Genomic DNA, 23,181 nt, shown 5'->3' on the forward strand with positions numbered 1-23,181 from the left:
AGGATGGCCCGATGAGAGATAGGATACTGACCCTGCACAAGAGGATCTTGCCTGGGTGCTTCTCACATGCATCTGATTGGCCACACTGTGGACAGAAGGCTGGATGAGATGGATGCCTGCTCTGATCTAGCATGGCTCTGGTTCTGCTCTTGAGCCTGCAGCTGAGCTGAGCTGAGCTGAGCTGAGCTGAGCTGAGCTGAGCTTCACTGCTACCACCCTGCCAATTGGAAGTTAACAGAAACACGTCTGTTTCCACTTTCTTTCCAAGGAGCACAGCACAGGTGCTGGAGGAACTGGCTGCCTGTTTCAAATCCTTCACTTATGAGCAGCCGTTTCTGGTTCCCCACCAAGTCCTTTCAGGAACAAACGGACATGCCACTTTCCTCACTGCCGGGGCCATCCAAACCGAGTTATCAGCTTGTCTTTGGTTTAAGCAAAGAAGAAGCAGATGGGGAATGACCACCCGCCAGCTACTTCCTGCCATTGCAATAATCCTCCAACCTTTCCACCACCCAAAGGGAATTGTGCTGTTCAGTTTGCATTTAATGTCATTTAATTTAGGAGGAGGAAGAGTGTGATGCTTAGTTAGTAGGGTAAGAGAGGAGAAATTATTTTGAAGCAAGATCTGCATCATCAGGGTAGGACAGAGGTAAAATTAACTGAAGCACTGACTTGGGTGAACTGGAGTATGGTGCAAATTAACTGAAGCATTTTATTTTGGATGATTTGGTCAGGAAATGAATTGGCTTACTCTCTGTGCAACTGTAATGATTTCCAAATCTGCCTCTATACAAAGAAACCAGCACATGTGTATCTGTGACCTATGGGTCTATGCTTTACATTTTCAGTGTAGCTAGCATCAGCCTCAATAGCTTAGTAAGCTTTTCTGTGCAATCCAGTGCATATTTTCAGGAGTCAGTGCTACTGTGTTCAGTGGCATGTACTCCCAAGTAAGTGTACCCAGCACTGCAGCCTTATGAAGCTTGTATTGCTAAGGCAAAGACATGATGGATTCTTGTACAGAGAAGAAAACTCTCCTTGTTTCCCTGGAGCCTTCCAAAGTTAATGCGTAAAGCTTTAGAAATACGACAAAAGATACCTGTACCCTTTCAGGCTACAGGCCAACAAAATGCATCAAGAAAATATCCAAGGTAAGTGGAGTGAATCTACTCCCCTGCTTTTACTCCCAGGTATCTTTGAGCCACCAGCACTACACAATGAAAGCTGCACTGATTTTTACAGGGGGTTCAGCTTTCACTGCAAAAGCTGCACACAAATGTTCACAAAAAGGTCTTGGACCCATTTGCTCCAGGTCTATATGCAGTCGTTGACTGCGAGGGAAAGGGACCTGTTTTCCCACTGCTAAAGCAACCTGAAGCATGCTGCTTCCCCATAAAATACAGCCTTCCAGTTCTGCTCAGCACTACATACAGTCTCCATATTGGCAAATCCTGCAACCAGCCAACACAAGGGTCTGCTGCATGGATTGAGCATCCCCAGCCCCCAGAACATGGATTGCTTTTTGCCAGGAGCAAACTCTCCACAGGACTTTAGAAGGAGGACTCCACAATATGCCTCTCAGGACCGAGCAATTATCAATGCATTCCGCTACCATTCACAGAAACCAATTCAATCTATACTTCAATTATGGCTTGAATTTCTTATTAGCACCAAAGCTCATTACCTCAGTAATTTGGAACTGTGAAGGCTCTTTGGGGGAAAGAATGGACAGAAGGATCCCTGGTGCCTTGGAGAGTGTTAGTTTTATTTTAAAGAATATTTATGGAAATGCATGTAACCACATTAGGAAACAAGCCAAGCTGCCTGATTAAGGCTCCCATACTCGAGTATTGCTACATAGAAACAAATGCCACTCTGAGCCGTTGCTCAATGAAAATGCTTCTTCAGCCTCGATTATACTAATAGACTGGAGTGGAAACACTTTTTTTTAACTCAGAGATGAACAACATGCCCATTATCACCATGGGTGGAACAGAAAGCAAGTCAAGGAGAAGTCAAGTTTATTAAAAGAGAGTGAATGCAACACATCTTTGTGTGAGGCAGCCCCCCCGTTTAGCGCTTGACTGTCCTCCACGAAAGTCGGCGGAGCAAGTTAAGGTGTGCAAGATGGAGCCAAGCTGGTCACTGTCAGGGTGGCCCCTAGTTTTGTTTGGCTGCCTGGGAAGTAAATTTCTGAAATGAGGGGTCTACTCATATCCCCTAAAGAAAAGAACTCCAGAAGTTGATATTCTTGACGCTGAGGTTCCAGGTACCCATATATAGTTCCTCCGTACTCAACAACTGCAATTAGACACAACTGTACTTGTCATGGGTCTGCAAAACACTATCAACTTCCCAAATAAGCAAAATATATACCTTGTTTACATGTGGTGTCTTGGAGATGCAACACACACAGTAGATAAAACCTTAGCACAAAAAGAATAATAAGTAATAAAGAAAGGATACCGCAAACAGCAACCACAAGGAGATGAAGGGAAGACAATTATTAGGCTAACAGAAGACAATGTTTAGAGCGGCAGCCATATGAGACCATTTTGCAAAAGCAACAGAATTTTGTGGTACCTTAGAAGAAGAACCTATTTATTCCTGTATTCCACTTACATTACTATAAATTTTCTAGTCTTTAAGGTGCTACAAGGTTCTTCACTGTTTATAACAGAATAATCTCCCATCCTCTTACCAAGTTTCACAGATGCTTGTACTAACCCATGCACCCATTATTCAAGAAGGGACAGAAAAAACAGTCAGAAAAGCCTGCAAAGATGGTAACTTTAAAATATGTCTGCTTGAATCTCACCTGTCAAGAATATTAGGTTTAAGAACAGGAAGAGGCCTAAAAGCTACGGTTGCTTGAGGAATTCAGCTTCTGTGGATTCCCATATGAAATGCCCTCAGCACTCATACCCATCCAGTTGTGCCAGTTCGATCTGAGCTGCCAGTGGACATTGTACATCTTGGAATGTTGCAATGCAGTTCTCATCAATTAAAATATAGCAAAATGCACATTTAAATATGAATTATAAAATATGTACGTATTTATTCATATTCCATCTTTTTTCTACAAGGAACCCCAGTGACTGGCCCAAAGGGACCTTTCCATTTTATCCTCCAACAACCTGGTAAGGCAGGTTACAGTGAGGCTGGCCCAGAATTGCCTAGTGAGTTTCATGGTGGAACAGGGACTAAAATCTGGGTCTCCTGAGTTCCAGCCCAACACTCTAACCACTAGGCCACTCTGACTCTCAAATATATATGAAAAATATGCACTTCCAGAGGTTTTCTTTTTATGTGCAGATCAATGCCCAAATAAAATGCAACAGTGAGAAAGCCCATGCAACAGTGACAGAATGGAAACAAGCAAAGACTTTGCATGCTCAGACCATTTTTTGCATACCTTTTTCAAGGGCTGAGCTTGATGTGTTTGGCAAAGGCTGCTCTTCTGCTTACGGAAGGCATCTTCACAGACGGAAAGGTTGTTCTACATCTTGTACTACAGGACTGAATGAGAGAAGAAACTAAATCTAGAAATGCTCTTACACTTCTCAACAGCCTACTCAACCTCTTTCAAAAGCAGAAGCACTAAAAAATTCCCCCTACCCAAATACCCCTTCAGATTTCAGCATTCCAAAATATCTTCCTTCATATCTGGAGTGAAGTCAGTGAGAATTACTGATCTGACATGGAGGAAGGAGAAAGACTACGAATGGCTACTAGTCCTCATGGCTCTATGCAAACTCCAATATCAGAGGCAGTATGTCAACATACACCAGCCGTCAGGGAACATGGGCAAGAGGTTGTTGCCCCCATGTACTGCTCATGGTTTTCCCATGGGTAGCTGGCTGGTGACGTGTGAATAGAAAGCCAGACCAGAAGGACCCTGGTCTGATCCAGCTTCAGGGTTCTCTTTATGATTTTATGACATCCTCCTGCTTTTGATTTTCAGACTTTGTTCAGTGCATTGCATTATACATACAGTGCAGTATTTTTTCTTACCCATTGCCAATGCACACCAGCATATACATGGGGTGTATGTATATGTATATACATACATGAAATCACAGCAGAAAAATGGATCTCGAGATTAAGAAAGTAAGTTAATAATCAATTCCTATTTTGCAATTTAAAGCAGTGAGCACTGGTCAGCTGGAGGAGGCGGCAGAGGAGGAAGAAGGCAGAAAACAGACTGCCTGTGCCGGAACTTTGGCACTGGTTTTAGACTTTCTCTTCATTAAAACAGAAGATAGGTAGGGCACAATGAGGAGCGGACCAAACCCACAGAACAGGGGAGAATGGCTCATCGAGTTGTCTCTGACTTATGCCAGCCCTTTGAACCAAAGCCCTCCAGAATGTCCTGTCCATGGCATCCCTGCTTAGCTGCTCTAAATTCAAGCCCGCGGCTTCCTTTATGGAGTCAGTCCATGATAATACCCAAGATACTGGAAACACGATAATGTTACAACTCTGGCTGGTCAGCAGTAAAGGCTTCCTGGACCAATGTAGGCACCAAGAACTGAGAACAGCGCAGTATTGGTACCAACCTGACCCCCAGAAGCAGGACATTCCACACAAATGGGGCCACCACACTGAAGGCCCTTCTAGTGGACACCAGTCAGGGCATGGGTCTGAGTGACCAGGCAATTAATTGGTACGTTTTAAATTAAGGTTTTAATTTACCTGCATTACGTTTTGCTATTAATTCTGTATTCCATCTATGTTCTAATACTCTTAGCCACCTTGAGGTGGAATACAACTTCAACAGATAAATATTTACAGAACACGTTCACAGGCACAATGCCCACAAAACTCTCTTACTCCACAAAACCTCTGGACACTGTACATCAAACACACGAACTGCTGGTGGCAGTGGTTTCCTCTTAGCACTTCTTTTCCCACCCAACCTACCCATCTTCCTGAAAGTCCACCTCCACCTCACAGCAAATAAGGTTTGCATACTTCTGGTATAAGCAGGTCTAAATGTAAATTGCCTCTTACATAAATTTGATACTACTGAAAACTCAAACCTGGTAATTAGAATAAAAGCAGAGACAAGGCCTAAATTTGATTTGGAACCAAGTTAATAGAACTGATATCCCTGGATAAAAGGTGTACAGTTTAATATACTAGGATCTGGGGATAATGAGTTCTTGAAATTAAGTATTCTAGGAGTATCAATTAAATAGAAAATTAGCACAGTGAGTACTCTGCACTGTGTTTATTTAGCTGAGATGCATAATGGACCCAGGAAGGTATGGAAAATATACTACGATGTTTCCGTGTGTCTGAAACTAGTCACTGACCGGCAGCAGACAGCTCAAGTGTAACTTATGATGTAGAAATGACAGCTGCATCAGAGAGAATGACAGAGAGAGAGAAAGAGAGTGTGTGTGCTCCAAGAGCCAGAGTCTACAGCTGTTCAGGGTACCTGCAAAGCAGAGGATCTTTTCCCCAACAATGGAGCCAAATGCAATGCTCAAAATCATCATTAATATATCAGCACTCCTATGCATAGCATGCTGCTAACATATTAGCATACAGAGAAACATAATTATCCAGGTCCCTGCCCCCATAGCACTTACAATTAAAATGTAAGTAAAAGCCATCACTAAAAAGCATGCCAGGACAAGCAGCAGAGAATTAATGCTGTTTGAGTTCCTGCTCCATGCTACTCAGTTGCCTTTAATACCACAGCAGAATTTCCACCTTTGCAATTTTAGTATTGTGAAGCTTTTACTTGTAAAAGGCCCTGCCTTTTGCATAAGCCCCACTTGGTGCTAGAACGACAGAGGATATGAGCCGTTAGAGATACGCTTCTCTTCAACTGATGGTTCTGCTACATTATGCCTTAATGCCTGCATGCTTTTCTTCCATTTTAGGATGAACATAAACAAACAAGGGGGCAAGGTGTGCCATTCCGAGAGCCACATGGCATAAAGCTGGCCAAAGCCTGTGCTTGTTTGTGCTTACAAGCTAATTGTCTCTGTGGGCGATTCCAGATGAGGCTTTTATCACACCACTGCCTTGCATTACTCACAGAATTCAACATGGGCTCCGGACAACCTCGTCTTTCACTGGTTATCCTCCCAGGTTTTGCCTTCTGTTTTTTCCCCTTACTACAGAAAAATCATTACAGAAAAGGGGGATGGAAGAGGTGCAGAGTGCTTTTAGTGCCAGGAGGGGAAAGTAGCAATCTGGCAATGTCTCCTTTCCACCTCAGATCTCAGCTCAGACTCACTCAGAGTATCTGGTCAATTAAAGAAAAAAGCCATCTCCAAAACATGGGGTTTGAAACTGGTTTGCTCAACTAACTTGCAGTGAAAGTGGCTTGAGCACATGTGTGAGCCCTGAAAAGGATGACATTGAGTAAAGTGGGCATGTGTGAAAACATGTGGCAGCACACTGGTGCAACACACATTCTTGCATTTTCATGCGGCGGGTGGGGGGGAGTGAAAGCTGCCTTATGAACAAAAGATGGATAGAATTCGCAAGCTGTGCCCTTGAACAAGATGGTCAGGCAGGTAAAGAATGTAAATAGAAACCTTAGGAGAATCATCAGGTGAACAATTATAAGCCAATTCCACACCCCCAGAGTGGTTTTGAACTTACATTAGAAGTCTGTCCCCTTTCAGTGCATAACCAGGAAAGCCCTTTCGTTAGCATAGACAGATAAGAATGGGTCTGAATTTAAGGAGCAGTGGTTGCTTTTCAAGGAAATCTGTTGAAGAAGTATCATAATATGAAACCAACGGCACTGGCTAGTCTGACAGCCAGGCAGTGGAAAGCAAATGGCGAGCGGAGAATCCACTGAATGACAGCAGCCGAGCACAACCACATGTTTGTGTTCATGGGAAAGATGTTTATCCTATCATTCACAGTATTCCACTTCTGGGACGTTATTCCTTTTCTCTAAATGCATGAAAGATAAAAAGGCATGAAAGAGCAAATGTGTTCCATTAATGAACAGCAATTATAACTCAGTTTCAGAAATCTGTCTATTAGCATTCCAAACAACCTGATAATGGCCTGTTTAACTAAAAACCAGACATACAGTAGCAGAGAGCACATTCAATTAATAAGCCTTGGGTATTAAAATGCATCTATTTTTGCAAACAATTGTCTTCAAAGATAATCCAAAGGGGAGGGGGATATATGTTTTTAATAGTTTGTAATGAAATATGCCTGGTGCCCAACCCAGGATGCACAAAACAAGCATTTCACAGCAAAATTGATTTTACAACATTATCCTGATACAATACATTAAGCCATTGTGAGTGTTTAAGATGTCCTCAAAATTACATACATTGCCCCTGTTGCATATCCCACACTCAGAGCTGAGAGATCTGATCATTTTCACTGGCAGAGAAATCAACTTACAAGTAATTTGCTAAAAAATATGAAAGCAGCCTTGTAAGCTCTATTGTAAGGAACAGGGGATAATAAAATCAGAAGATCCCAAGGCATCTTTAGTACCTCCCTTTCAACCAGATCTGACCATCCCTTGAGTGTATGATTTAACATTAATGCCTGAGGCCGTAAGCAAACTTTATGCCATTTTGGGGACAATGCTTTTGAACAGGATATTTATGAAAGGTTATATGATGTAATATAAGCAGTCCCTGAATATCCTTAGCTCTTCCCTCTGTTGCAGCCTTTCCAGTCTAGTCAAACACACAAATACCAACTCACCTCCTATACTGGCCTACAGAACTGGTTCCCTTCATGGTCTCCATGTGAGTGTCTTTCCCTCGTGTTAGCCTGGAGTTTAGAGCCGCATGCAGGGGTGATGCTGGGGGCAGGGGCAAATCAAGGCTGGAGCTCTGGATGTCTGCAAGGCATTCTGCCCACCAGCCTGCCCGACTGTGGGGGTCTGATTATTTCTGTGGTATCCGATTCCCCATATCGGCTCACTTTTGAGTCACAGGTGCTTCACCACCTGCGGCCCTCCCATAGCACTAGAATGCAGCGGAGTCAGCCCGTGAAGTTGATTGGTGTGAGACTGAGGACAGATAAATAGAAGTGCTTCTTCTCGTAGCATGTCGTTAAGCGACGGAATCCCTTTCCACAAGACGCAGTGCAATCTGGATGTCCTTAAAAGGGGACTGGTCAAATTCCTAGACAAAAGGTTATAGGTGCGACTAGTCCTATCAGAGGCAGTAGGTGCAGATACAGCAGCTGCTGTTCCATTCACGTCCTGCTTGTGGGTGGCCACTGCTGAACAAAATGCTGGATTGGCTGGACTCTTGATCTGACCCAGCAGGGCTCTTCATATGTTCTTATGCCCATCACAGCAAGGGCTGATCAGGAGGGGATCATACGGACAGCCCTAAATATGGGGGCAATAAGCATGGCCACAATGCTTTGGCTTCAGCACTCAGATACAAGCCACCTGAGCCTTCCAACAGTGACTTCAGGCAAGGTATTGCAGGGTGCATGGGAACTGCTGGACAGAATAAGCAAGGCCTCTGTTTTGCCAAGTATTTGACCGTGCTGCAGTGTAAAGGGGCAGTCAGTCCACTCACCCAAATCAATGAGCTTCTCAAGAATATGGTCAACCCGAGGATTGTACCGTCCTATGAAAACACTTTTCAGTGCAGCTCATAAAAGAGGCATGATCATGGAGAAGGGGAGTCATGCACAGATATGCGCTCATGCACACCCATGCCAACATGTACAGGGTGGCAGGGGCACATATCCCTCTGCTCCGCCACATATGTGAGCCCATAATTTGACACGAGTGTGTGAACTGGTCCCACTCTCTGCAAACACTGGTTTTAGGGCTGGACATCCCTGAGCCCATGCCGTGCACTTCCACGGCTCTTCGCAGAATGACTGGCCTTACTCTCTGACACCCACGGCATGCAGAAAGTTAAAAAGAAGGGGCCAACAGCCCACCAGGCTAGAGACAGAATGAAGTCCCAAGTAGAGGATTGGACTTGATTTTTTTCAAGTCTCACATAACGGATGGTGTGTCTCTAAGACAAGAGAACGCATGACACCATGCGTGGGGCAATCCTACAGACAGCTCTACATCCCATCTATGTTACTTACAGCCGAGGACACACATATAGTCTTGGCTGTGACATATTCATGTGACAATGGCAGTCAGCTTTATTGCAAGCTGGCTTTATCGCAATTAGACCATTTCTGGGAAGGAGAATTTTCAAATTGACATTCAGCGTGCTGATTCTTAACTATTAACATGAAAGGACATTTAAGTTTGATCGTAGAAGTAATATTACTTGTATTAATAATCTTAAGGGAAAAGTTCATGCTTTCACAATTCAGTAACAAAGCCTGTGGTTTCTAACTCATTATAAATGAAAACAGTAAGATGAATTCCAAACCATTTAGCTTTACTGTAGATCACTCTGGCAGCTCTCATTAGCATAATTGAAAATGTATTTTACTCTGACCTTTGCAAAAGTTCTTATTTCCCAAATGTGATGGATACCAAATTGCTATTTCTGTACCAATAACCATCATTTCCTATGGGAAGATGCCAATTATATGTTGGAGGAAAAGGCCATATGAGATCACATATACATCCACAAACTGAGCACACTTGCAACAATTGTAACCTTGAATTCAAATATCAATGTATTTTCCACTCACTTTAACAAAAGAAGCAAACATTCAGAGTCCCAACCCTGCAGAACAGAAAGGGGCACAGAGAGGAGAGGGGATCTATTCCATTGACCATCCATTGATGGATGGACACATTTGGATTTCACACATATTTTGAAACTTAAATTATGTAACCCTCCTTCCCTGAAAAATATTGTACAACAACTGGTAGGACTTGGGCTAAAAACGACACACACTCCCTCAGAGGCATAACTCTGCACCAGAGGGAGAAGTATCAAATGCCTCACACCAACCCACCACCGTTAGGACAATGACCTCCTTACTGCCTGCTTCCACTTCCCTCTGCAGGTCATGGGTGCAGAATTTCAGCTACCAGGAATGTGTGCACGCTGAAAAGAACCTGTCCAAATGAAAGGCATGAGCTGTGTTGTTGTGAGATTCTGGTGCCACAAGAAAGTGTTCTTCCCATCCTTTGTTTCAACAAGTGGACACACTCACAGGGACACCCAAACTATTTGCTTCTGAGGAATGGAGATCCGAAGTCTCCATTCCAGAGTCCAAGCCACAGGCCGTGACAGACAGCCACATGAAGGCCCAGAGCTCTGGCCATGGACTGCATTCAGTCCATGGAAAACTCAGTCAAGAACTTGGCTGCTCTGGTCAGCCTGTGGAGCGCTTCCATGATGGGAATTTCCGTTAGCAATCCTCTGTTCCAAAGAATGCAAGTCCTTGCGAAGGGAGCACTGGGGGCAACTGCTTGACATCAGAAGCCCAGATCCCCAGGAACTCTGCACAGCAGAGGCTTTCACTGGTTATTTGCAGCCTGCCTTTGGGAATGAACATTCCTGCCTTTGGGAATGAACATCCTGAACAGCAGGGCAATTACGCTTGCTGATAGAAAGGCAGGGTCCCAAACTGGGAGCAGCCTTTTCTCCAGAAAGGGATATTAAGACTGACCAGCACTGCCTTCCAAGTCACATGGGGAATGAAGCCTGACGCTCCTGCTCTCCTACCTCCAGGTGAGGAAAAAAATACACTCCGCTGTTTATAGCAGGAGTGCCCAAACCAAGGCTTGGGAGCCACCTGTGGCTCCCTGAGTTTATGTTGTGGCTTAGAGAGGGCTCAGAGCCCCGCTGCTCCCCTCCAAGCCAGATCCCAGCGATGACACAGGCAGAAACCAGCACCAAGATCTTGCGAGGCCCCATCCCATTCCACTCTCCTCCTGAGGCTCACCCCAGCAGGCCCCGCCTGCTCCTGGGGACGAGCGCAAAGGCACTTTGGTGCTTCTACCTCTGCTAATGTTCCAGGCAGCAAAGCCAGGGATGCCAATGGAAGGGGCAGAAGTGCTTAATCTGGAGGTGGTGGCATTTCCTCAGTGTCTTAAGCGACGGCCACCTCAGTCGCAGCCCTAGCCTTGCTGAAGAAGCCAAAGATGGAGCCGATCCAAGCTGACCATGGGTTCTTCTTTCAGGCCTTCAAGAATGAGTGTGAGGTAACAGTGAGAAGGGAACAGGGGCTGAAAGTAACAACCTCCCACATGCCATCTGCTCCATCTTTGGCTTCTTCAAGGTGGCCTCCACCAAAGATGCCGAGGAAACGCTATCACTGCCGGAATAACTGCTGCGGCCACACCGCCTCCAACAGCTCAACCAGATTTGTTGCCTGGACCAGTGGCAGAGTTAGAACTGCCAAAGCACCTTTGTGCTTGTCAGCAGGAGCCGGCAGACCATGCTGGGGCAAGTTTTGTGAGGTCACAAGCCTGACCCAGCACGCTCCGCCAGCTCCTGCTGACTTTAAAAAGCCAAGCAAGAGGCATCGTAACCCCCCTTCCTGAATGTGGAGAGAATGGGGGCCATCCTACTGCTGCTTGTCCCTTCTGTGGGTCCTTCCAAGGTCCCTGGTAGGACATGGTCTTCAAGATAGAATTCTCAGCACTTCTCAATGAACTATAATTGCCAGGATTCTGCTGGTGATTCTGCCCTGCTATTTTTGATTAATATGACATTTGCTTTGAGTAGTTCTTGTTTCTAAAGGTCCATTTCCTTGAGAAGGGCATCCCACAGGTAAGTGTTCCAGGTGTCTATGTGTCTTATTGTGCACATTCTAAAAATCATACACTGATAAGCAAGAACACAATTTCATAATGTCATAATTCTAATAAATACATATCTGTTCATGTCTTACAGCTCTCAAACATTATGCGGCTTTCAAGTCTGGCTACCTCTGGTTTATATCAACAAATTTACCAGGCATTTTGTTTAGGAAATATCTGCAGCGTGAACAGAAAGGTTGATTTACATCAGTGATTTGAAAATTGGGCTTCTCACAACACAGAACCAGGTTTGAAATCAAACTATCTTGAAGAAATTGAGACTGGAAAACCCAGTTCCACTCCATTTATTCAATTAGTAAGCCCTGGCATTCAAATCCCTTGAACACAAAACTTGCATGAGAGACGGGCACAGTTTATCAATCCAGTCTAGCCCTGTAAACTTCCTTCACTTGAACAGTGATTCTGAAGTACACGGTGTGGTTTATTAGAGGCAGTGATAGGAATGCAAATCCTGTTTGCCACAAAATGCTCAGCAACATGTCAAAGAAAACTTCTTAACAAAGTAATGCATGTCTTGCTAACCAGGCAACCAAAGTAAATCACTTACATGTGCCAGCTATCTGGAGAAACTGTTTATTGAATATATTGAAAAAGTGCTTCCTAAGTTCCATAGTTTGGAGGTTCTCCACTGATCTCAGGACCACGAGTTCTAACCTAAATTTTGAACATTTCTGATTCTTCCCCCTCCCTCCACACTACCTCTTATTTCACTTAACATGATTAAATGTTTTAGAGAAGTGGTTTTCAACATTTCCACAGCTGGGGACCAGCAAAAACAGGAAAACCACCCGAGGGAACACTGAGGCAGAAAAAAAAAGCACCATGCACATAATACAATATTCTGTGTATTAGTTTCCAAAGACAATACTCAAAAATGAAAATTCTCCAAAACAACCAGAAACCGAGCAACAAAAAAATGCCAACAAAAGAGCAAAATACCAACATTGGCACAGCGGGGCTCCCAGCTGGCTTCCGTTGAGTCATCTCTCCCTTCCCCACCCCGCCCCCATGGTGGCACCAGCGAACGCAATGCCAACTGAGGAAGAGGTGGTGGAGCACAGCCAGCCCCTGCACCAGTCCGTGGCAACCAGGATGCCCCCCTCCCCCCAGACCAGCAGGAAATCTCCTGCGGACCAGCACCAGTCCACAGACCAGTGATTGAAAACCACTGTTTTACAGAACTCAAAAGCTTGCCTGATCTATGGTGGCATTTTGGCTGATCCTAATGAAGGTATTGCCTAGTTGTGATTCTTCCTCTATCCTGGATTTTGCATTTCTCCACTAAACTCATGCCATCCCCTGTCCACAGAGAAGGGCAACTACAGACACATCGTCTGCCTGGAGAAAATACACAGTGGCTGGATCCACACAATACCTTAAATGCCTTGGGAGTTTTGATCATGCACTGGGATCAGAATTCCTCTGGGCTTGACAACTAATAGGGTGCAGGAGGGGCTCTGTGCCTCCTCCTTCCCGTGCTTTCTCCTCCCAGGGGTCACTGCAGGAGCACCAAGATGTCCCTCAACATTCAGAAAGAAATGCCTCTTTGTTCTCCATGCTTCAGAAAGTGAGGGAAGCCCAGGGCCATGTGAGCACCCCACCAAAACCTTGAGGTTCTGCTTAGAGGTTGCTTCCCACATTGTCCACCTTTAAAAAAAAAGTCACAAAAATAGTACTGGGCTATTCAGTTGTAATTTTCAAGGACACTTGACTGTATGGCAATAAGCCATACTGGATTTTATTACACCCTTCTATAAGCCATGGCTAGTTGGGGTGGTTAATAAGCAACCCCAGGGTGGCTTGTAAACCACGTTGTGGGAAGAATGTTGGGTTCAGACAACATATTTATAAACTGCCATGGCTTGAGAAGTCGTGCAACCTGAATTCAAAAGCTAACTAAAAATGTGAAAGCTCATTAAACCTCTGACCGTACCCCTCCCTTTGCTCATAGTTTTCTTCTCAAAAACATGAAACTCTGCCTTATACCAGCTCAGACTATTTGTTCATGTAGTGGCTAGATCCATGCCTAACAGATCCGTGCCTGGTGGGACTGAGACAGGCCTCCAAGGCTTGAGGCAGATTCCTTTCCAATCCCATCACCTGATCGTTTTAGCGAGAAGTTCAGGAGGATGGAACCTGAGGCCTTCTGCAGGCAGAGCATGTACTTTGCCAGTGAGCTAGGAGCTATTTCTCAAAAAAAGACAAGAGGCATTATTCTGCTGAGCTTTCTGTCGACTGTTATTGGTTGTCTTTTATCTGGCTGCCACTACATATACAACTTCAATATGAGATATCCAGCTTTTTAAAAGTGGTGCTGTTTAACCACAGAAACATATTTTTAAAGGATTTTTCTTGGAACTTTCTCACTTGTTCACTGATTCATCTCCCTCAATTCACAAAGATTACAATGAAGTGACTGTGTCAAAGCCCTACTGATTTTACAAATTCATCTTCAATCTTCATAGGGAAACTTTAAAGCAGCTTGCAATAACTCGCAGTAAAATGCAATCATCTAAGCCACAATCCTGTGAATGACCAAACAGCCCAGCAACACATTTATTTAAAGCCAGTAAGAAAAACAGCTATAAAACACACTACAGTTCAATAGCAGGCACAGGGGTTCTGCTATCAGCCCTCATTTGTTCAGCCATGTTATCCAGGCACTGATTTAAGACGGTTACTCCTGTCCTGGGTGTTTTATTAAAGTAATCACACATCCACATGAACTCAAAAAGAATCACAGTGAGCAGAAAGAAGAGCTAAACAAGTTTAGAACTTCAACTTTCGCACCCACCATTCCTGGCAGGAAAAGCAAACTCTCTCTCATATTGCAGTGAGATACCTTTTCCTTTCCTCGCTTTTGGCAACGCTCCTCTCTTGAAAACCAGATCTGTAAGATGACTCCCCAGCCACATTTTTGGTCACTTTTCTTTAAAGCTTGCAGACATTTTCCTTTTCTACACTCACCATTCCTGTCTATTTTTGCAAAGCTGAGGAGAGTTCAGGAAGAAATCAGTGTTTTGTTTGGTCAGAATATAATGGTTCCATGCCATTCAGGGCCAAGGACAGCTTTTTCTCCAACCGCTGCCTTGTTCCTAGATGACTGATAAATTACAAAGAACCTCACACATGATGCCGATGGGAAGCATGAGCTTCCATTTCAGAGCGCCCTTGAGAAGAGCCTCCTCTTTTATTCACCTTGCCTTGGGGGAAGTAATAGTCATGCTTTGCTCTCATTTCCCTTTCTAGCGGTTTCCTTGTGCCTGCATGTCTACTTAGCCACGCAGTCCTGTGTGTGCCACCTCAGGCAAAGCACTGGCTGCATTTTGACCACTTTCTTCCCAACAACCTGGATTTGTCCCCACTCCTATACCCTCATTTGGTACTCACTCTCCCCTCCCCGCTCCAACTACCTTTTTAGCCCTTGCAGAGTGGTGAATGGGAACTGCATGGAGCGGTACATTTGAAGTGCATGTGCTCCTTAGCAATGCCCTCTAATAGAGTCCAAACATGCAGGCAACTCTGCATATCCATAGCAACAGCTCACTCTAATAGGAGCAGGCCTTGTGTAAAGCGAGAAGGTCTTCATGGCTCCTTCAGGGTTGAAGCCACCTCAAAGAAATTGCACATCACAACAGGTGCTTTCAGCAGGAGCTACTGTGAGGATTGCAGCTGAGCTCAAGAGAAACGGGGGAGCCTGAGAAAGGTGGCAGATGGGAAATGAGTCCCAAAAGAGCCCTGAGACTTTATCCCTCGGAGCCCCAGCTCCACTACAGCCCTGTTTTTAGATCACCTGCGTGTGCTGCTCCATCTCAACCCATCTTCACCATCTCCAATTCACTCCACAGATCAAACCAAGGAATTGCCAGCCCAAGCTCCCTTTCCATATGTACTCATGCTATCTATCTCTCTAATAAACCAATCCATTCAAGCATCTGTATGCTCTGCCTAAGGTCGCTTGGCTTATTCCTCCACATCTTGGAAACCCCAGTTCTGCTGTGCCAATGCAAAAGTTCAGTGGCAGAAGAAGCACATTGGCACAGTCAGGTTCAAAATGAGGACCAGAAAATGATGACCATGTTCCTGATAATCTGCTTCCAGAATTCTGCATCAGGAGGGCAAGTTCCGGCCCAGGACAATGGGAGACCACTGTGAAGGGTCTTTTGTCCCATAACGGAGACTGGCATGGAGGTTTTGCTAGTTAGTGCAGTTTGATCGATGAAAGGAACAGCCCACCGTGCGTCGGTGACGCATCTCCCCTATGCCATGCACCTGCGCCATGTACCCTATGCGGCATTCCCATTATCACAAAAGAATCCTCTGTTCAGTGAACCCAGTATGCTAAGATGGGAAGTACCTTCCTTTCAGGATCACACTGCTTCCAAGCTATGAGAACAGACATGAAAAGGCTATTGTTGCCGGGTTTGGGTTTGGTTTCATTTTATAACAGAGACCCAGAACACAGACACATTTTGTAAAGACACCTTTTAAAAAAACAGCTCATGCATTTATATATTGTACATAGTGATAAATCATGATTTGGCATTGCCAGTGTGGTGTCATGGTTAAGAGCACAGGACTGGCTCAGGAGATCACGGTTCTTCTAATCTCTGCTCAGCCATGGAGTGACTTTGGGTCAGTCACAGACTCTCAACCCAACCTACCTAATAGGGTTGTTGTTGTGGGGTTAAAACTGAGAGGAGGAAGGGAATGATATAAGCTGTTTTGAGTGTTTTAAAAAAAGAAAAAAGCAAGATAGAACTCTCATAAAGAAATAATTTTAAATTAACTGCTGTTTAGTGTGTCATCCAAACACTAAACTGAGTTTTTTCTTAACCAATCTTTCTAAACGGTTGTCTGAACCTGACTTGTTTCTACTAAAATTAACTTTCATTACTCCAGGTTTCAACAACATGTTGAGGAATGTTTAATCTAAAAATGGAAACAAAAGTTAAATTTAGCAGAGGTTCTATGCTGAACACAGTGAATTATAATATGCCAAGTACAATCTATAACCTACTATGGAAGAGAACTTCTTACACCTGTGAGATATGGAACTGAAAAATGAAAGGACTTCCCAATATTTAACTGTATATCAAGAAATGGAAACACAGCATTTGCATTTCATACACACCTAACAAATTTCATTACACCTCAGAGAAAGAGAAATATTTTTATTTCCATTTCAACTAACAAAAAGGCCTCAATGGTTTTTTCTGTACTACAGATTTTCACTCTTCTTTGGGCTTAAATTGACATATTAATGTAAAGAGGAGTTACCTACCTTTTAAATCAAGATCGTATCTTTGAAATTCTCATTACAAAGTCCTGCTCCTTTCCCTATAAAACAAACAAACAAAAAAGCAGTGAAAACTGTGGTTTGCTGAAGTTCACAATGCTCTAAATTACAGTTCTATAATGGATGTTTATTGTGCTGTTAAAAACACATTACTTTGGTCATCTACCCATTAATGACATCAGTAATAAGGGAAAGACATCTAAAGGTTAATTAATCTCTACATCCTATAGATTGGGTTCAGGGATCAAGCATACATTTAAGCCTCTTCCAATGAAAGGAATGAGACTAGGGCAAGATTTTAGTGCATCCCTATCCAATTTTTGCCTGCATGCAAAATAAAAACTCCACATTGCTCCTTGCAAGTAGGAGCTCCCAAAAAGAAATGAATGAAAGGACAAACCCATTCACATGTTTAGCATAGCAAGCTATGGAAGAAGGACGAACACAATCGGGACCTCAATGTGTGGGGAGAAGGGAGCAAACCCTTTCCTGTTCCAGGTCCCCTCTCCTTTTTCATTCACAAGATCAGGTGACCCTACCGCAAACCAAGGAGGACCTGAACCAATCCGACCAGACAGCACAGGGCAGGAATCCAGACACTAAATTGACAAAAAGACTGGCTTGGCATGAAGCAAATTCCTATATTACTGAGAGAGGAAAATATTTTGAGGAAAGCCCCAGTGAGCATGGCCAAAGTTTAGGGATGATGGGTGCTGTGGTCCAAAACCTCTGGAAGTCACCGCACTGCAAAAGGCTGCCTTAGGGTCAGTGAGGGACAGCTGGTTGCTTCCAGGTGGAGCCCTCCCAGCAAGATCCATCAAATACACCGGGTTCTGCCTTAAGTTGTAATCACTGCAATGGGTCTACTCTCTCATGGCATACAGCCCACTGTGCAGTGATAGCACTGCTGGGAGACAAAAGGCGGAGGAAGCAGCGGGAGAAGTTGCCAAGAGTTATAATGGAAAAGAGCTGTGTCTGGATCCCCTGTAACATTTGTAAATGAGGCAGGGGACTGCACAGTAAAAGCCTTGTCTGGAAGCACCTTTGCTCTCTGCTGGCGCTCTGCTGCAGTCTCGTGGCCCAGCTGCACTGAGGCAGGACGCGTCCTGCTTCCCTCATTAACAGAGGGGAAAAAAAAAAAGCTCCTCTTTGCCAAGCTGAGATGGCCAAGCATTTCCATGGCCACGAAAGCAGCAAGAATAAAGTTTGATGTGCTGGAGATGTGAAGATCTGAAAGGAGTGGGGGAGGGGGTTATCTGAAAGAAATGGGGGGATGATATAGAAATGGGGATTATCTGGGAGCCCACAGGATATTTGGGACCAGCTGTGCTCTGCTCTTCCTTGCAGCTGACATGCAGCTGACATGCAAAGAACCATGTGGGGTGCTTTCCAAGGTCTGAAATGCAACCTCAGAAAGGAGGAAAAGGGGGTGTTTGAGGACAGGGAAGAGAGGAGACTGGAGTACCCAAGATACAGGGTGCCCCAAAGCTGCTCTAACCTCCTTCCTGATGGAGGCCAAAAGTGAGCATCTAGCAAAATGCAAAGCAAGAAGATCAAGAAGCCAAAGATTTCATTAGAATAAACCCTGAGTTTGGAGACCATGTTCATCTCCATAGGACTGCACCCGGAAAACCAACCTACCAACAAACCAATTTCCCACAGGAACTTCAGTTTCCTGGCAAACATGTTTACCAAGGTTGTCCCTCCCATAGGGTTTCCAAAGTCTTCCATATGGGATACATTGGTAAATCATTGCCCAATTGTGTCCCACTTTCTTGGAGCAATGGCTTTGTACCACTCAACACAAAACAAGCGATGAAGGCTAGCCCCAAAATATCTCACAGACCAAGTAATACACAATCTCACAGAGAAGATCATCTGGCAGCCAGCCCAGCCTTCTCACAGCAGCTACTGAGTCCACAACAAGGTCTCCTCCCAGCTATGGACTGATTCATGTTATCATTCCGGAGCCTGCAGTGTAGCCACCTCAGCGGTCTTAGTTTCTGGCATAGAGTGGCATTTCAAGGTACAGAAACGAAGGCTGCAGCCCTGTGCATAAATCTCTGGAGTAAAGTGTCATTCCAGTGTCAATTTCACTTACTATATTTCTATGTCACTCAATAACCAAAGTTCTCTGGGCAGCTTGCAAAGATTAAAAACCTTAAAGACAATACTGTAACGTAAAAGCATCACACACCTTTAGTCAGCAACAATAAGAAATCCCAGAAGACATTAAAAACCTGAGCACGTCTGTGCACCAAGCAGGCCTCACTGGGAAGATGGTTCAATAACCAGGGAGCCACCACCAAGAAGGCCCTCTCCCTTGTTGCTACCTAGGGAAATTTCCTTGGAGGAGGCACTTGGAAAAGAACTGTAGATGATAAACTTATGCTGGGAGAGACACTCCAAGTATCATTGTCACAAGCCACATAAGGCTTTATAGGCCCAAACCAGCACCTGGAATCAGACTTGTAAATGTACAGGTAGCCAGCACAAGTGGGACAGAATTTGTGCTAAACATTTCTGGCCACCACAAAAGCTGTAATTTCTCATGCATCTTGAAGAGCAGTCCTCTGTAGAGTGGACTGTAGTAACCCAACTTGGAGGTTACCAGAACAAGAACTAATGAAGTTAGGTTACTCCTAACCAATTCTAGTCCAGACTGAGGTTTATGGTGGGGAGGGACCTAATTTTGAAGTAGACGTGCCCAGGATTGTTCTGTATGAGTCCCTGGCTAGTCTGCTCAACCTATAGGCCAGGGCTGGGCCATCAGCAGCCCTCCAGATGTTTTTGCCTACAACTCCCATGACCCCTCATCACTGGCTATGTTGGCTAAGCCTGATGGCCCCGGTGGGCCACAAGGGCCACACATCTCCCAGCCCGACTATACTTCACAAAAGCCATTTGGTCCCAGCAACCTCCCCCATGCTGGGGCCATACACTTTATCATACCTAGCAGCCCAAGGTGCAGAGAGGGCGCCATCAAAACGGAAGCCTGCCTCAGCCTTGCACTCGCAGGCCTTGCCCTCACTTTGCAGAAGGGGAGCCTCTCCGTGCAGTGGCTCCATCAGAGCGTCACCATGGCTGGGCAGCAGCAGCGCTCCTGATTGGCCCGTGCTGCATGTTTCTATGATGCAGCATCACACAATGGATGAATGATAATTGTTACAAAGCGTCGCTCGAGATTAGCTCCATTTAAAAGGCACTGCATACAAGTAGCAGCAATCACAAACATGGCAAAAGGTGGACGGATTTGGGAGGGGGGCACAAGCGAGAGTGAAATTACTTCTGTGAGCCGTCTGATTAATGAAGTTAGCCAGTGACCGGGACTCTGGAAAAACAAGCATGAAATATAACCCAATTAGGTTCCTGGCTGCGGGAAGGCTTTTTTGCCCCATGATTTCTGCAGGCAAGTATGAAAGGCAGGGCAGGGGTAGAGGCTGCCACACCGTTTGCCTGCTCCAGCTTTGACAGAGCAGGAACAGATATCATTTCCAATTCTGCCTGTACATCAGCGTGGGCAGCAGATAGCTCAAAATCTACTGGTAGGTCCCTGGGTGACCTACCAAGAGTTTCTGACTCATTCTTTAACAGCAGCAATAACAAAGGGTTTCCTTTTCTTTTCCCCCCTACATCATGGTGGCAAGATGAAGAAGCTTGGAGAGGAAAGCTAGGTTGCATTCAGAGATGGTTTCACTGCACCATAGCCCTGCCTCATTCTCAGAATTTTGCAAGGCAGGGAAAGAGAAAGAGATGACCTCTTACACCAGGAAAACACCCGTATTTCCCCCCTATTGCAGAAAATCCCTCAAGGAAGAAAAGGCGGAACAGCTGCAGAGAACCTTCTCGTTGGTACTGCTGGGATCCTCACGTCCAGAAAGATCCCAGGAGTGAATGCGTGGTGTGTGTGCCTGGCTTGTGAGCACAATTCGGGAAACAAATTCCTGGGCGGAATATGTACTCAGAAGAAATCTGTTCTTTCAAGGTTTAAGTCTAAAGAGTTTATTGCCTAACGCCATCCAGCCCCTAGCTTGCACAGGGCCCTGGCTGGTGGAACTTGTGATTCCAGTATGAAGAAAATAAAGTAGATCTCATAAACCTGAAATCTGGTGTACATCACTATGCACAGTTTTGAAACAGTGGACTTGGGGGTGGGCAGAACTTAAGAGAACACCCTGCAAGAAAACTTGTCGATGGCTGGAAAATGATGCTGATATTTTTTCTTAAATTTAGCTTTTATTGTATTATATTATAAAAATGAAAAATTAAGCTGGCTTTAGATGCCAACTTCAATTTTTTCTGCAGCAGCCCTGTGCTTTAGTACACTTCGAGCTCCTAGGCACCAGGAGCACAATTTTGCTGCTTGTTCAATCAGGCGCTTGGGCTTTTTTCCAGTCTTGCTACTTGTGAGCAGGCACAGCTTCCATAAACGCACGGCAAGAAGCAGAGGAACCATAAACACACTGCAAAAGGAGAAAAATGATGAGCACCATCTATGTGCAGCCTGTCCCTGAAGGGCATTCACACTTGGTGCTGCTTGGTGGGATTATTTTGTCACCTCATCCATTAGAGCTGAAATGCATTTGCTCGTCCTTAAAGGGTGCCCTTTGAGATTGTACTGATGTTACACTGTTCCAACCAGCGTTTGAGTTCTTCGTAGACAAGATCATACAACACCCACACATAATCCAAGAATCAGATGCCGTCAGCTGGAGTTTATCTTCTCACTAAGCAAACCCTTCTGAGTCACAAAAATAAGTGACGAGGTAAGGCAGGAGGATTAGATTATCACATGCTTTCTACAACCCTATCTGTTCCACCTCAGTAGCTATGTTTTCTCCACAAGAAATTCAGTCAAGCTTCTGGGGCAACCAGGTGCCCCTCTGATGTTTTGTACTAGAACTCCCACCAGAACCAGCTATTGTGGCCCAGGGTCAGGTTTGTTGGAACAGCACTCCAAAACATCTGGAGGACAACAAAGTGCTTCTGGATAGCCTGGAGTGCCTGATCCAGTCTAATCTTGGAAGCTAAGCAGGGTCAGGCCTAGTTGAAATCTGGGTGGGTGACTCCCAGAGAACTTCAGCTACAGGTAGTATAGAGATGATGGAGATGGAGATGATGGAGATGAGGCTGATACTGATGATAGCAGCATTCCATGGTCTAGGTGTGTTCCAGCATTGAGATTTCGTGTACAGGAAGAGTTCATGAAGAAAAGGAGATGCAGGAGTTACTTGTAAAATCTGCATTTTCAGCTTCTGCTGTCGAGTGTGCGTGTAGGTTTATGCACCTTCCCTCTAGAGGACTGAAAGATACCACCCAAACTGGGATTCTCATTTCATCACTAAGGAGATGAAAAAGCAGATAGACAAGTTGCAAGATAAATTAGAAATATTCCAGCGCACCAGCATCCAGGCTGTGTCATACCATATAGAGCTTCAGGAGTCATCTCTAGACTTCCATGCGATTCACACATAATTTGCTTTTGCTTTTCAGCAGTCAGGTCCCATCACTTCCCAAAATCTTCAGAATGATGACAGGCAGCCCACTGTTTTCAATAAATGCAAGGAAAGCATACAAATTCATATCTTTGTCCAGAAACAAAGCAAATTCCTCATGGCACAGATCAGTTTGGCTGGGCTCAGAGAAAGAACTGACAACCCTTTCAAAAAATGTGGCCATTCAAGCAATGCTTGTTTAAAAAAGAGGGGGACACAGGTAAACATACACACTGGGACAGCCTCCCACTTCACTAAGACCCAGCAAATACACAGTCCGAGTGTGTAACTCTTTGCTGAGTCAGGACAATGTCTTCTCAGCAGTTCTGTTCCCCACATTGCGTGGGAGCAAAAGCACAGGTCCCTTCTGAGTAACGCAGAAGGTGGCTCCCATTCATGGCAGAAGATATAGAAACAATTGATCCAAAAGAGTATTTTGTTTGTCATGCAGCCATGTGGGCAGTGAGGAAACAAGCCTTGCTTGTAAGCCACCTACTGCATGTTTCATGCAGAACACATGGGTAGAAACAAACACATTGTTCTTCTTATGAAATTAGAGAACACCATAGGCTAGGAATTCTGCATGAGTACAAAGGTGCAGGGGTGCGGGAGTTCTCAGATTGGAGGCCACAGGCTCTCCCAGCCCGGAGGCAGACAAGAGGCAGTTGCGC

The 23,181-nt window shown here is 44.8% G+C and overlaps 1 protein-coding gene across 1 annotated transcript in view; it reads right to left on the minus strand.

Annotated features, from left to right (window-relative positions):
• Nucleotides 1-23,181, minus strand: part of PLCB4 (phospholipase C beta 4) — a 203,115-nt gene that overhangs the window by 152,399 nt on the left and 27,535 nt on the right. The window contains exons 2-3 of the mRNA XM_044454159.1: nt 17,001-17,056; nt 3,416-3,519 (exon numbers count right to left, since the gene is read on the minus strand). The gene's annotated coding sequence lies outside the window, so the exon portion shown is untranslated. The remainder of the gene's footprint in view (nt 1-3,415; nt 3,520-17,000; nt 17,057-23,181) is intronic.

The sequence above is a fragment of the Varanus komodoensis genome, unplaced genomic scaffold (genome assembly GCF_004798865.1).
Source record: "Varanus komodoensis strain SLA01 unplaced genomic scaffold, ASM479886v1 scaffold7_3, whole genome shotgun sequence".
Classification (NCBI taxonomy): domain Eukaryota; kingdom Metazoa; phylum Chordata; class Lepidosauria; order Squamata; family Varanidae; genus Varanus; species Varanus komodoensis.